The sequence below is a fragment of the Glycine max genome, chromosome 17, assembly GCF_000004515.6.
Source record: "Glycine max cultivar Williams 82 chromosome 17, Glycine_max_v4.0, whole genome shotgun sequence".
NCBI lineage: Eukaryota > Viridiplantae > Streptophyta > Magnoliopsida > Fabales > Fabaceae > Glycine > Glycine max.
This window is the reverse complement of record NC_038253.2, coordinates 18718383-18734610: the sequence shown is the minus strand read 5'-3', so window position 1 is coordinate 18734610 and position 16228 is coordinate 18718383.

Sequence of the window (16228 nt, the reverse complement as noted above, 5' to 3'; positions counted from 1 at the left end):
AAAACCAAAAAGCTTTTCTCTCTCCTCACTCAGCCAAAACAGAAAATTCAGAAGCTCTCCCTCTTCCTCACGTTGCTTTTTTTCCTTCTCCTCCATTCTCCATTGAAACCCCAACAAAGCTCCAACCTTTGGTGCTCATTTCTGCTCCAAATCGCGAAAGAAGGGCATTTTCGGGGTCGTGAAGTGCGTGGCTACGAGTGGGACTTCGAAAATTCAGGTTTGGGTGGACTTCTTTCTCTCTTAAATTTCGTGGGTATGGGGTTTTGGGAGATATGATGGGTGGTTATGTTAGTTTTCTGTTGTGTGATGATTATTTGTGAAGGCATTTGCTGAAAACTTGTTGAAATTGCCATGTTCGGATGAGTTAGACATACCCATTCTGTTTTAGGGTTTTTGTGATGATGTTTGTGATGTTTATATGCTGAAATTGCTGATGGAAATCTGTTAGAGATGAAGGGTAGAACTAACCCAAGGTTAGAAAGTGAGAATGTGATGTTATGAGTGGAAAAAGAGTGAGACTTTGAGAGTTGGAAGGCTAAGTCTGAATTCTGTGGTAAATGGAGGTTAAAGTGAGTTAATACTAGCTTGAAATGTCATTTAGGACATGTGAGAAAGGTTAGGCTGAGCTAGAGAGAAAAACAAATGACCAAAGTGAACAAAGAGCCATTGCTAGGGCAAATTTGGGTGTTGAAGAGTCAAATTTTGATTCGGTGAGATTTTAGGTGTAAATCCAGTTTGAACAAGTCTAAATGGATGTTATGGACTGGTGTGAGGTGAGAGTTTGCCTCAAATTTACCTCATTCTAAATTTCACTTTTCAAACCTAGAAAACCCATTGAATTGAGGGGTTTTGGACACCTAGATTCTGTGTTGCTGTGTTTTGAAGCTTGATTTTGGGTTAGACATGATTGATACATGAATTGGGACTTGTAGGAATTGATTTGGGCAAGATTGGATGAGGGGAAGTGTGGTTTTCGAAATATACTCTTTGTGCAGATTTTGCTGTAAAATTGTGCAGCAGAATTCTGCACAAGTGCAGAAAAATCCATGTATTTGCTGGTTGTGGAAAGAGTAATGTAGAATGAGTTCTGGATGTTTGCTAGTAGATCCCAACGGTCAAAATGTAGGCTTATGCACTATAGACTTCCAGTAAAATTTTGGAGTCGATCCAACGGTTAACAAATTGGATCGAAGGAATTGTTACTGGGGTCTTTGAGTGGGAAAAGCTGTGATTTTTGGTTGGTGTTTTGGCAGAGTTTCTGCCTTTGCTTTGTTTTGCTTGGCTGTGATAGCTTGTGCTGTGTGTATGTTGTTTTGCTTGGATGTTGTGGAAGCTTGGGAGGATTGATGGGGACCCGGTGTTGAGAGAAACGAGGATATGGGCTACGTGGGAGTACGTGAGCTCAGTTGGAGGTGGGCAACAGGGGATGGTGGGTTTATGCGCGCATTGTGGATGTGGAAAACTTGTTGTGCACCATCGCCCGACCGCCACCTAGTACCACATGTGATGGGTACCCCATAATCCTACAAGCTTGAGATGAGGAAGTGTTGAAGGGTGAAACTTCCTGCTTTTTTTTGTTGACCACAGAGTGGTACCTGGAGATATGTCGCGGGGGTCAGGAGACCTTGGGGACGTCAGGTGGGGTGCTATTGCCCAAAACCAAGCTTGACCAATCCCGACCCAACCCGGGCATAGTCGGTCAGTGAGAACCTGTGATGTACCTAAGCAGGCGAGCTCCTGGCAGTCAACAGATAAAAGGAAAACAAGACCACAAAGCAAGGAGGCTTGTGGTGGCTGGCCAGCTGTGAAACTTGATTGATATGTGAGATATGGTCTCTGGTAATCGATTACCAAGGGTGGGTAATCGATTACAAGGCTTAAAAATGAAGACAGGGGGCTAAGATGGTCTCTGGTAATCGATTACCAGGGGATGTAATCGATTACCAGGCTTGAAAACGAGGTCTGGAAGCTAAGGAAGCCTCTGGTAATCGATTACCAAGGGGTGTAATCGATTACCAGGCTTAAAAAGGGAACTGGGAGTTGATGGAAGCCTCTGGTAATCGATTACCAGCCTGTGTAATCGATTACACAGAGGAATGGGTCACTGGTAATCGATTACCAGGCATGTGTAATCGATTACACAGTGTATTATTGCATATTTCAAGTCCTGAGGCTGTGTAATTCAAGTTTAGCCTCTGGTAATCGATTACCAAGGCTGTGTAATCGATTACCAGAGATGGAAAGCCTCAAAATACCCCTTTTATTGCATGTAGTGTTTATGAGACGCATCGTGTGCAGCACAGTTAGATTCTTGTGAAAGAGTCTACCCCTTTCTCTTCTTTCTTGTAGATCGTGATGGCGGCGCAGCTAATCCGTGATCGAGTAGAGATGGAGTGCCTAGAGGGAGCTTGGGAGACCCTCGAAGGCAACACGAGGTGCCGATTTCGGGGCACCATTCGATTCACGGCTACTTCTTTGGTGCATCCAGATGAACCCGCACGGACGCTTCAGCGCACTGTGGAGTGGATACTACCCACGCCTACACCATATCGTCTAGTGGAGCCCGTTCAAGTGATCGAGGTAACGTCATCCGAGGAAGACCCTGAGGAGGACCTGGAGGAGCTACCTCCTGAGCCTGCTGTGGATGCCCTTGACTTTCTAGAGGGTGATGAGGATCCACTTCTTGAGGTGGATTCTCCCGAGGAAGTCATGTCGGCATCTGAGGCAGACTCTACGGAGGATAGCGGCCCGAGGGAGATGGCGATCAGCGGAGGCTCTTCATCCTAGTGGACAGCTTTTTGGATTAGTTTTGTATACTTTTCGAGGGTGGGTGTATCTAGGACTAACTGTTAGGTTTACTCTTTTGTTTTTGTATGGGTAGACCTGATGTATAGGCATTTGATGATTGTATACATGTGGCTGAAGCCACCACTATGGACACCTTTGCTCTGGATGACACTATATATTTTGTAAAACTCCCATATTTTGGACAGCTTTAAATGATGAATGCATTTATGATCGATCTTGTTCTTTGAAAAGAAAGCGTTAGTAACTTTATTTGTAAAAGAGTTTATCGACCGTATTTTATTCTTTTATTTTCACGTGACGACCTAAAGTAATGGCTGGTACGTTCTTTCTTTTGAAAAAGCAAAATAGTTTAGAGATTATGAGCAGTGAGAAAGAAATGACTCCGAACAGAGTTGTGAACTGGCCATTCAGGACTCTGTAGTGAGGATTTTCCTTCGAAAACTTGTTTTAGTGAAAAGAGAAAGAAATGAAAAAGAAAAAGAAGAAAAAAGAAAATACCATGGTTTTTGTTAATTAAATCATTACTATTAAACCAGTCATTATTTTGGGGACGCCACACTGTCCACTAGGATGAAGAGCCTCCGCTGATCGCCACCTCCCCCGGGCCACTATCCTCCGTAGAATCTGCCTCAGATGCCGACATGACTTCCTCGGGAGAATCCACCTCAGGAAGTGGGTCCTCATCGCCCTCTAGAAAGTCAAGAGCATCCATAGCAGGCTCAGGAGGTAGCTCCTCGGGATCCTCCTCAGGGTCTTCCTCGGACGACGTTACCTCAATCAATTGGACTGGCTCCACTAGACGATATGGTGTAGGCGTGGGTAGTATCCACTCCACCGTGCGCTGAAGCGTCCGTGCAGGTTCATCTGGATGCACTAAAGAAGTAGCCGTGAATCGAATGGTGCCCCGAAATCGGCACCTCGTGTTGCCTTCGAGGGTCTCCCAAGCTCCCTCTAGGCATTCCATCTCCACTCGATCATGGATTAGCTGTGCCGCCATCACGATCTACAAGAAGGGAAAAGAAAGGGATAGACTCTTTCACAAGAATCTAACCATGCCGCAACACAATACTTCTCATAACCATTACATGCAAGTAAAAGGGGTATCTTAAGGCTTTTCATCTCTGGTAATCGATTACACAGCCTTGGTAATCGATTACCAGAGGCTAAACTTGAATTACACAGCCTCAGGACATGAAATATGCAAAAATGCATTGTGTAATCGATTACACATACCTGGTAATTGATTACCAGTGACCCATCCCTCTGTGTAATCGATTACACTGGCTGGTAATCGATTACCAGAGGCCTCCACATTGTTCCAGTCCCCTTTCTAAGCCTGGTAATCGATTACATCCCCCTGGTAATCGATTACCAGAAGCTCCCCTAGTTTCCTGACCTCGTTTTCAAGCATGGTAATCGATTACACCCCGTGGTAATCGATTACCAGAGACCATCCTAGTCTCCTGTCTTCATTTTTAAGCCTTGTAATCGATTACCCACCTTGGTAATTGATTACCAGAGCCCATATCTCACATATCAATCAAGTTTCACAGCTGGCCAGCCACCACAAGCCTCCTTGCTTTGTGGTCTTTGTTCCTTTTATCTGTTGACTGCCAGGAGCTCGCCTGTTTAGGTACATCACAGGTTCTCACTGACCGACTATGCCCGGGTTGGGTCGGGATTGGTCAAGCTTGGTTTTGGGCAATAGCACCCCACCTGACGTCCCCAAGGTCTCCTGACCCCCGCGACATATCTCCAGGTACCACTCTGTGGTCAACAATAAAAGCAGGAAGTTCACCCTTCTACACTTCCTCATCTCAAGCTTGTAGGATTATGGGGTACCCATCACATGTGGTACTAGGTGGCGGTCGGGCGATGGTGTACAACAAGTTTTCCACATCCACAAAGCGCGCATAAACCCACCATCCCCTATTGCCCACCTCCAACTGAGCTCACGTACTCCCACGTAGCCCATATCCTCGTTTCTCTCAACACCGGGTCCCCATCAATCCTCCCAAGCTTCCACAACATCCAAGCAAAACAACATTCAAACAGCACAGCTATCACAGCCAAGCAAAACAGAGCAAAGGTAGAAAACTCTGCCAAAACACCAACCAAATCACAGCTTTTCTCACTTAAAGACCCCAGTAACAATTCCTTCGATCCAATTCGTTAACCGTTGGATCGACTCCAAAATTTTACTGGAAGTCTATAGTACATAAGCCTACATTTTGACCGTTGGGATCTACTAGCAAACATTCAGAACTCATTCTGTACTACTCTTTCCACAGCCAACCACACACAAGCATTTTTCTGCACAAAGCCAAAATCCTGCTGCACCTATTTTGACAGCAAAATTCTGCATAAGTGCAGATTTCGAAAATCACACTTCCTCTCATCCAATCTTGCCCAAATCAATTCCTACAAGTCCCAAATCATGTATCAATCATGTCTAACCCAAAACCAAGCTTCAAAACACAGCAACACAGAATTTAGGTGTCCAACACCCCTCCATTCAATGGGTTTTCTAGGTTTGAGAAGTGAAATTTAGAATGAGGTAAATTTGAAGCAAACTCTCACCTCACACAAGTCCATAACATCAATCTAAACTTGCTCAAACTGAATTTACACCTAAAATTCCACCGAATCAAAATTTGACTCCTCAACACCCAATTTTGCCCTAGAAATGGCTCTTGGTTCACTTTGGTCATTTGTTTTTCTCTCTAGCACAACCTAACCTTTCTCACATGTTCTAAATGGCATTTCAAGCTAAGATTAACTCACTTTAACCTCCATTTACCACAGAATCCAGATTTAACCTTCCAACTCTCAAAGCCTCACTCTTTTTCCACTCACAACACCACATTCTCACTTTCTAACCCTAGGTTAACTCTACCCTTCATCTCTAACAGTTTCCATAAGCAATTTCAGCACATAAACATCACAAACATCATCACAAAAAACCCTAAAACAGAATGGGTATGTTTAACTCATCCAAACATGGCAATTTCAACATGCTTTCCACAAATTTCTTCACAATTAATCATCATACAGCAGAAACCTAGCAAGACTACCCATCATATCTCCCAAAACCCCATACCCACGAAAATCAAAGGAGAAAGAAGTCCACCCAAACCTGAAGTTTCGAAGTCCCACTCGTAGACACGCACTTCACGACTCCGGAAATGCCCTCCTTTTGCGATTTGGAGCGGAAATGGGCACCAAAGGTTGAAGCTTTGTGTGGAGCTTCAATGGTGGATGAAGAAGAGAGAAAGCTACGTGAGAGAGGGAGAGAAAAGGCTTCTGAACTTCTTTCTTTTGGCTGAGTGAGGAGAGAGAAAAGCTTTTTGGTTTTAAAAATAAAGGGTTTTCTCTTTTTCTATTATTTTATTTAAGCAATGCCACATGTCTCCATTTGAGTGGAGCAAAAAGGGCCCACTTTCCCTTTTGACTGTGACCCATACTCAGCCACAAAAGTGAGAAAAATCTGACCTTTGAAACGCTAAAATCCTGCCTCGGTTTGCGTGCCGTTTCTCTGGTTCCAGTTCCTCGCGTTTCTCTGCGTCCGTCGGGGCCAGTTTTCGAAAGCAAGCAATATATATATCAAAACGCTCAGAATAAAACCCCGAGCGTGGTTCAGAGGTTGGTTTCGTTAAATTCTAAGTCTCACGCATAACGATGATTTTTAAACTAATTAATTAAGAATTAACCCATAACCTCCCAGTTATGGATTTCTCTTCCTTAATTAGCCTAACCCGCATATCTTGCCCCCACTATTCCTACTTCTACCAAGAACATATAGGCATATACACTGAATAATACTTATATATAGATATATATATATAATCATTCAAAATACATTGTTTCCGAAAACTCCCGGTAGAAATTTCTAGGATGTTACAGGGAGAATTGAGAGTTCCAAGCCAAAAGATAAGGTGCATTTAATGCATAGTGGGAATTGAATTTTTACCACTAAGGTTTAGGTGGTTTAAATGCAAAGTGGAAGATTGTATTTTACTAGATGAAACCTATTTGAATGGATGCATTGAAAGTTGTTTTTGGTTTCAACTTCCAAGAGAATTATTTCTTATAGTTGGTGTCAATCTTAACTATAAATAGAGAAGAGAATTATTGGAGAAGATACACATGAAGAGAGAGCATGTGAGAAAAGATATTATAAAACAAAGTCACTTTGTTGAGAGAAAAGTGTTTTTGCATGAAAGTGTTATCATTTCTTGTAACTATTGAGTGAGATACTCGGGTTTGTAGAGTGATACACAATTTATGGTGGGTTACAATCTTGTAATCATTTTTGTGATAATGAAATACTTTTGAAACAATTCCGTGGATGTAGGCAAGAGGTGTCAAACTATGCCAAATTCTTGTATTTGTTATTATTTTTCTTACAGTGTAATCTTTGTTGTGTTCTCATGATTTTTTGCGAGTGTGGATAATTTTGTTTGTGTGAGCGTTGATTACACAACATATAGTGACGATGAATTGTTCTAAAATTGACAAAAACTTTTAAATTTGGAAACAAAAAAATTTTAAACTAAAAATTTTAAATTGAAAACTAGTTTTAATTTTTAAAATTTTAAAAACTTGAAATCGAAAATGACCCCTGACGGGGTAAAAATTTAAGATCGGTTAACAATTGATTTAAAAAGTTTGACTTTTTATATCACCTACATAGACATCGACTGTATAATCAATGTAAAAGGTCTTTTTTAATCGATATAAAAAGTCTTTTATGAAAAATTGGAGTTTTAATCATAGCCATCATTATTTTAAATTATAATCTAATGGTTAAAATCAATTCTTCTCATTTTAAATTTCTTTTTATTTGATACATCCTATATCTGTGTGTGTGTGTGTCCTACATTTCCTGTTTCCTAGAATAACTTTGTTTCACTACTTTATATACTAACTTGTATCTAAGGCTTGTAAAGTGGTTGGATCTCACATGTGATGCCCTCTGTTACAATAACAACCTGTAATCAAATATACCAAAAAGAATATGAAATCCCGAGATTATATTAGTATGGAAATACCACTTGTATAATAAATAAAGTCAAATAAAAAATCTTTACATAAGTAAAAGTATTATCCTCAAAATATGGACATCTAAACTAAATGAACACTAGAAATATAACAAAAGTGACTGCATCCGATGTGTTATTTTGAAATACTAACCAAGCTAAAATAAATGTAACTAAGAAAACTATCTCTTTAAGTCTCCTCAAACTCAGCAACTTCTTTCTCGTGCTCTAAAAACAACACTTATAATGAGATGATAATCCCATTGAATAAAACAACTTGTAGAAGCAAGCTTCATGATGATGAATCATGATAATGAATCAAGTTGATTCAAGCAGTTTTGATGATGACAAAGATGATGACAAAAAGGCCAAAGAATGATTTCAAGATTGAGTCAACAAGTTCAAGATCAAGATTAATTTCAAGTTTCATGAGAAGAAATCAAGAAGATTCAAGAATCAAGAGAAGTTTGATTTCAAGATTCAAGAGAAGATGAATTCAAGATTCAAGAGAAGAAATCAAGAAGACTTCACAAGGGAAGTATTGAAAAGATTTTTCAAAAAACAAACATAGCACAGTTTTTTTTTTCAAAAGAGTTTTTCTCAAAATTTTCCAAGTTACCAGAGTTTTTACTCTCTGGTAATCGATTACCAGTTTCCTGTAATTGATTACTAGTGGCAAAGTTTGATTTCAAAAGCTTTTAACTGAATTTGCAACATTCCAATTGATTTTTAAATGGTGTAGTCGATTACAATATATTGGTAATCGATTACGAGTGTATCTGAACGTTGAAATTCAAATTCAATTGTGAAGAGTCACATCTTTTCATAAAATGCTTTGTGTAATCCATTACATGGTTTTAGTAACCGATTACCAGTGACAAATTTTGAATAAAAATCATGAGATGTAACTCTTCCAATGGTTTTCTCAAGATTTTCTCAAGGTTATAACTCTTCCAATAGTTTTCTTGACCAGACATGAAGAGTCTATAAAAACAAGACCTTGACTTGCATTTTAAATGACTTGATATAACTTTTAAGATATACTTTTACAACCTTTGAATCTCTTTGAACATCTTTTTGAACTTCTTCTTCTTCTTCTTCCTTTGCCAAAAGCTTTATGAGTTTTTTGGTTTCCAAACCTTGTTCTTTCACAGAAAACAAAAGTGTGCTATATCTTTTCATTCTCATCTCCCTTTGCCAAAAAGAATTCGCCAAGGACTAACCGCCTGAATTTTTTTTGTGTCTCTCTTCTCCCTTTTCCAAAAGAACAAAGGACTAACCGCCTGAATTCTTTTGTGTCTCCCTTCTCCCTTTTCAAAGAATTCAAAATGACACAGTCTGAGAATTCTTTTGATTCCTCCCTTTCCCTTAAACAAAAGATTTCAAAGGACTAACCGCCTGAGAAATTTGTCTTAACACATTGGAGGGTACATCCTTTGTGGTACAAGTAGAGGGTACATCTACTTGGGTTGTTGTAACTAAGAACAAGAGATGGTACATCTCATGTGGATCAGTTCAAGTGGAGGGTACATCCACTTGGTTGTTCAAAGAGAACAAGGGAGGGTACATCCCTTGTGGATCTTTGCTTGTAAAGGATTTTACAAGGTTGAAAGAAATCTCAAGGACCGCAAGTCGCTTGGGGACTGGATGTAGGCACGGGTTGTTGCCGAACCAGTATAAAATTCTTGTGTTTGTCTTCTTCTTCCCTACACTCTTTAATTTTTGTTGTGTACTTTAATTATCGCTTTTACTTTTGGTTAAGTTTCTATTTATGTTCTTTACTTTCTTAACTTTGTAGTAAAAGCCTAATTGAATCTAGTAACATTAAGAAGGATAAGTTTTTTAATTAGTAAAGGTTCACTAATAATTAATTCAACTCCCCCTTCTTAATTATTCCGAGGCCACTTGATCCAACACAACTAACAGGAGTTCACAAATAGTGTTGTTCTTAGTTGCCGCGATAATCTGGAAAATCAACCATAGTATCCGCAATGAATTTAATATAAGGTTATATATGTATATATTTACACACCAATAAACACTATTAGAAAATATGCTTTTTCCATCGATTATTTATGACTTTCTACATCGGTTTTTAACCTATGTTGAAAGTATTATCGTTAACATCGGTTTTTTAAAATCAATGTTAACGTAAAATTTACAACATCGGTTATTTAAATAACCGATATTATATAATAAGAATTACACAAAAAATATATGAATGTTGACAGTTCACATCGGTTTTTATACAAAACTGATGTTAACTTATACATTAACATCAGTTTTCTATAAAAACCGATGTTAGCGTATACGTTAACATCAGTTCTGTATAAAAATCGATGTTAACTTACAAACGTTAACATCAGGTTAAGTAAAAAACCGATATTGTTTGTGTATATTAATATCGGTTTTTTTAAAAAACCGATGTTATTAGAATATTTTTAAATACTCTATTTTTACAAAATATCCAAAATTTAACCTATAAATTTAAAATCAGACCACACAACACAACATATATTATTTGTATTCTGCTTTCAAACAGGTTTTAGTAGAAAGCTAGCTAGTAAACTATCAATTGTAAAAAATTAATTGATAACTACGAATAAATAATTTATTAATAACTATCAACAAAGATTATTCAATGTTAAAATGAAACAACAATTGTAAAAAATGTAATGCAAGCTACTAAACTAATTAAGTAACCTAAAGTTACATAGTTCCCTAACATCCTAAGTTTGATTTCTAACTTTGAGATGATACTGTGTCCACTGGATGCGAAGCGCCTTCAATCTCTCTGCTTCCAATGGTCTGACATCATTAAAATACTGGATGATCAAATAAAACATAAGTTAATAATGTAATACCAATGATAAGAAAATCAACTTTGTTTGAAATAAACAATTACCATTTCCCAATTATTCTTGAAACTTCCTAAGATTATTGTGGACATCCAGTGCATGACGTAATGGCCACACTCAGTGTTTCCTTTTTGTCTATTACACTAAATGCATAATGAAATTTGGATATTAAACGTTAACTACAATTAGTGTACACACACATAAAATATATATAAGTAGAAATTTTATTTAAATCACGTACCTTAACAATAATCCATCTAGCACCAGCCTTGGATTTAGGTTGTGGAGTATCATCAAGTCCTCTCAAAGCACTATTAAATACAAGGAACATTAAAATTTTGATGTTGTTGAGTTATGCTAATGCAAATGTATTGAAAAACAACAATGACCTGTTAATTATTCCTTTGACCTGTTAATTATTCCTTTAAGGTAGTTGTCTGGCCTATTATGCAAGGAACAAAACCAGACAACAAGATTTTCCTTAGGCAAAATGATGATCATTTGCCAGTGTGTGCTGTAGTGGAGACCAATATGGGTTATTGTAGTATTATACATTATTTAAATTCAGTTGTTCAGTTTGACTTACCCATTCAGGTAGGCTCTAAGGTAGACATCACATTTTGAACTCTGCATCCAACTCTTCATGTAACTTTCTGATTCAAATTGTGATTGCCTAAATCTCTGAATAGATTGTGGCTCGAGGAATCTATACACATTGAAATTCCCCGCTCGCATACTTGTCTCAGTCAGATGCCTATTGTTGTTTAGACAAAGTTAATTATGTATGAATTTAAAACAATAACTTAAGTAATTAATAATAATGTAAATTGACTTACAGAATCCACAACTGTATAACAGATATGCTGAGACATTGACCACCGTGTGCAATTTAAGAGAGATCTTTGTGCTTTATGTACAATGGGAAGTCTTCATTAAACACCTCGAACACGGTAGGATCCCACATAACCTGGAAATGCTTCAAAAAGAGCTGTGGGATGGTCAATGTCATCAAATATAGGGATCATCGACCTCATGATCCGGCCTATCTGGAGCTTTTGCTGGAGACACAGCTGCCTGTTTATCCAACATAGTTAATTAACATAATTTAATTACGGTGAGCAATTCAATTGAAAAAGAGAAGCATATAATGAGAGTAAAATACCTGTTCTGATAAACACTTCACGAGATGTGTCGGCCAAGCAAGGAAGGTGTTAAGTGTCTGCCCCACTAAAATAACCTCGTCAATGGGTACAGGAACGACAGCCTCTGCATCTTTATCCTTCTCAACACCAACCTTCACTTGGCCATGCAACAAAGGGATGTTGTGAACCACTGTGGATCCCTCATGAACTTTTCATAGGGCAACAAACGGTGGAGCTATCCACCCTCGTCACACGTGCTGCTAACGATAAGTCATCTGATTTGTTAGCGCCGTTAACAAATCAGAGGACTTATCCTTAGCAGCACGTGTGACGAGGGTGGATAGCTCCACCGTCTATTGCCCTAACTCGGCAGCCATTGCTTTCTTGTTTGGTTAGGTTCTTCCCGATCTGTTGTGTTGTGTTATATCTCAAAAGAGAAACTAGCTAACTAATTGAAACCAGCGGTTGATAATATATATATATATATATATATATATATATATATATATATATATATATATATATATATATACATACAAGTCCATACGTACGTACCTGGAATTGTTATAGTGAAAGACCTTCCAGAGCAACGCAAATTACCAGTAGCAAATGAAAACCTGGCAAAATGTCAACAAAATTTAATGATTTATCTCACAAATTGTCAAGTAGTTAGTTATTTACCAAGTACATTACATGTAGCAGCTTCTATTTCTATTCTTTTTTAATTTACTCTCCTTGCCAATTTTCCTACTATACTAGATGTCAACACTTCACCACAACATTTTGAAAAAAGTGTGCTCTAATATAATTTAAATCAGTTCCTGATTTGGGATCATGGACTGGACAAGAAAAAACAAGAAGTTGCTGCTACTATAGGGAATGGTTCTAATGAATACATGTTCTCCTCAAAATTCCAAAGGCATCCTTTTCTTGTCAGCATAACACTTTTGACTACTTTGAGCAGCATGCATCCTTTCTCTAATCAACCTAATCTTATTTGTGGTTTCTTGAACTATGTCTAGCCCTATCAAGGTCTTCTCACCCACCTCACACTAACATAAAAGGGATCTACACTTCCTCCCATAAAAGGGCTTCATAGGGTGTCATGCCTATGCTCGTGTGATAACTATTGTTATACGCAACTTTATAAGGGGTAAAAACTTGTCCCAACTTCCACCTTCATCAAGAACACACACTCTAAGCATGTCTTCAAGGGTCTGTATGGTCCACTCTGACTGATCATCCATTTGAGGAAGTGCTAAAACTTAGCTTAGGTCTAAAAGGTTGTTGGAACACCTTATAAAATTTAGAGATAAATCTAGGATCCATATTTGACACTATAGAGGTAGGTATGTCATGAAGCTTAACTATCTCCCTAATGTATATGTCTGCCAATTTCTCCAATCTGTAGGTTTCCTTAATTGGCAAGAAGTGAGCAGACTTGGTTACCCTGCCCACAATTATCCACAGGATGTACGCTTCGCCATTAGGTGCCATAAATTTGCATACCACCAATCAAACTCTTGGTTGATCAAGTCCAATATCTAAAAGAATAACATGCCATTTATAATTCTAATAAGCAGTCCTATGTACCCATATTTGATCTTTTGAAAACAACCCACTACCACAATCCAATTTAGGATCAACTTGGCTCTGATACCAAAATGTAACGCCTTCTGTTACAATAACAATCAGTAATAAAATATATCAATAAGAATATGAAATTCCAAAATTATATTAGTATGAAAATACCTTTTGTATAATAAATAAAGTCAAATAAATAAGTCTTTACATAAGTAAAAATATTATCCTCAAAACATAGGCATCTAAACTAAATGAACATTAAAAATATAAAGAAAGTGGCTGCATCCGGCGTCTTATTCTGAAGTACTAACCAAGCTAAAATAAATGTAACTAAAAAAACTAAGTTTTCAAGTCTCCTCAAACTCAGTAACTTCTTCCTTGTGCTTTGAAAACATCACTTATAATGAGATGATAATCTCAGTGAATAAAACAACTAACATGAGTTCGTAAATAGTGTTGTTCTCAGCTGGCGCGATAATCTGAAAAATTAACCATGGTATCCACAATGAATTTAATATAAGATTATATACGTATATATTTACACAACAATAAAAATCATATTAAACAATCACAATTCATGAAATTTTGAATGAATAACATATTTAACTAAATGGAAACACCTCAACGCATCCAAATAAATATAACATACACAACTTAGTGATTTCCAAAATCACAAGACTCAATTCTTTGATTCTCAGAACCAATATAGATCTTAGATTCTTCAAAGGATCTATGAGCTGATATTCCATACAATGGCGACTCACTGCCTTACCCATCATAGATGGAAGTATCTAGAATCTCTTCCCTATACAGATGGAGGTATCTATAATAATTTTATCCTCATTTCAGATGGAGGTATCTATCATATAATCTCATAATAAAATGTGTACATCATCATTCCTTCCCAGAAGATGATGATTAACTCACAAAATTACAAGAATATCATTCTAAAAAAACTACCAACAAACTCCCTAATTTCATGCATTCAATAATAATTCTCAAAATCACACCACAACAATAATAAAATCAAATAATAATATGAAACCACATATATAACAACAATTATATACTAATATAATAACTAAGGTACATGATATTTGTAATGGCTAGAACATAACACACATATGTACAAATTGGTCCTCGGACCGTTTATGTGTGTGATTCTAATACAAGAAATTGTTTACCCTTATATAAGAATTATACGTAATTTTAAATTTATTTAACCGATCTTTCTTTATCTCTTATTTCTATTATCTTTAATTGTAATTATCTTTAACCAATCTAATATATTATACTAACATCTTTTCAAAATAAAAATAACAATCTAATATTTTAAAACAATTTAATCTATATTTTCTCTTACTAAAAGATATATTTAGATATCCTTATCTAAATAATTATTGGGTTATTTTTGGGGTGTTACATCACATGCATGAGATTGACCCACGTTGGCATACTGTAATGCAAATCCACCAATTCCTCCCATGGGTCTTGCAAAAGTTTTATATTATGATTTAATAAATTATTTTGGTTTATTTTTTTACTTTATATTTGGAGTTCAAAGCTTATTCAAAGGTTTTTGTGTTACCATTTTTTAGTTGGGTGCATTTTTTGCTCACTCTCTTTGTTAAATTGTATCTCTTTACCTTTTCTCTTTTCTTGGACTTAATTTCAGTTTATGTTGCCTCGATACTTTCTAAGAGATTCTTGTTGTATCCTGGGGGATCAGACTTGCAAGACAAGGGCAAAGCTTCATATGGACGACTACAGGGGCCATGGCGCCCCCTAAACTTTTACGATGTATGTATATATGGGCTCATTCTTTCTCTATCTATTGTATATTGTAATACTTTTCTAAACTTGGATGCAATTTAGCATGCTTCAATTATTTGAATCTCCAAAGTCTACACAACATATATAACAAATTTGGATCCTCTCTAGCAAATTCATCTACAACATTTATACAGTATCCTTGTGAGTCAATGGATGCATCTAGCAACTGATAATAAAAGTTAACAAAATTAATCAGAGACGTTTGCTTACATGCGGGAAGTAGCTAAACCAAATACGTGGACAAATAGAGGTAATTTTTCTTCCGATAATAAAATAATATTTTCCAATATATTTTAATATATATAGGTATTAAACTTAGTAGTAAATACTTTCTATCAATATGTTTTTAATAAATACAATAATTAAAAATATATAAGAAAAATCCATCGTTAATGCCTCGCTAGTTAGTGAGGTTTGGAGAATGAAACTTCCCTCACTAATTTGTTACTAAATAGCAAAGGATTTGAGAGAATGATCTTTTCTAGCTAATTTTTAGCGAGGGAATAACGACTTTTTCAGTGTCCTCATACAAGGATGGCAATTGCCCTCACTAATTTTTATTTTTTCTTAGTATAACATGTATGTGTAGTTATAAATTACTTTTATAATTTAAAATTTAGTTTAAAAACTAATTTATAATATGAATCTTGCCCCCACTAATTTATATATATGAGCTTTGCTCCTATAGCTAAAAATGTTTTGGATCCATCACTACTCTCATAGTTTCCTCAAAAAGTTGATTAGTTATTGTGGTAAGGGATTATTTCCGTCACAAATCCCTTGCAAAAAGTTTTCATTAAATGTTTCATTTAGCGAGGAAACACTTTCCTTGCAAAATAGCAAAAGAATAATTCCTTGCAAATCTGTCACAAATTTAAATTAAAAAAATATAATTCAGTCTAACAAATGATATTATTAATGAAATAAAATTGAATACTTATTTATATAAATTAATACTAAAGAA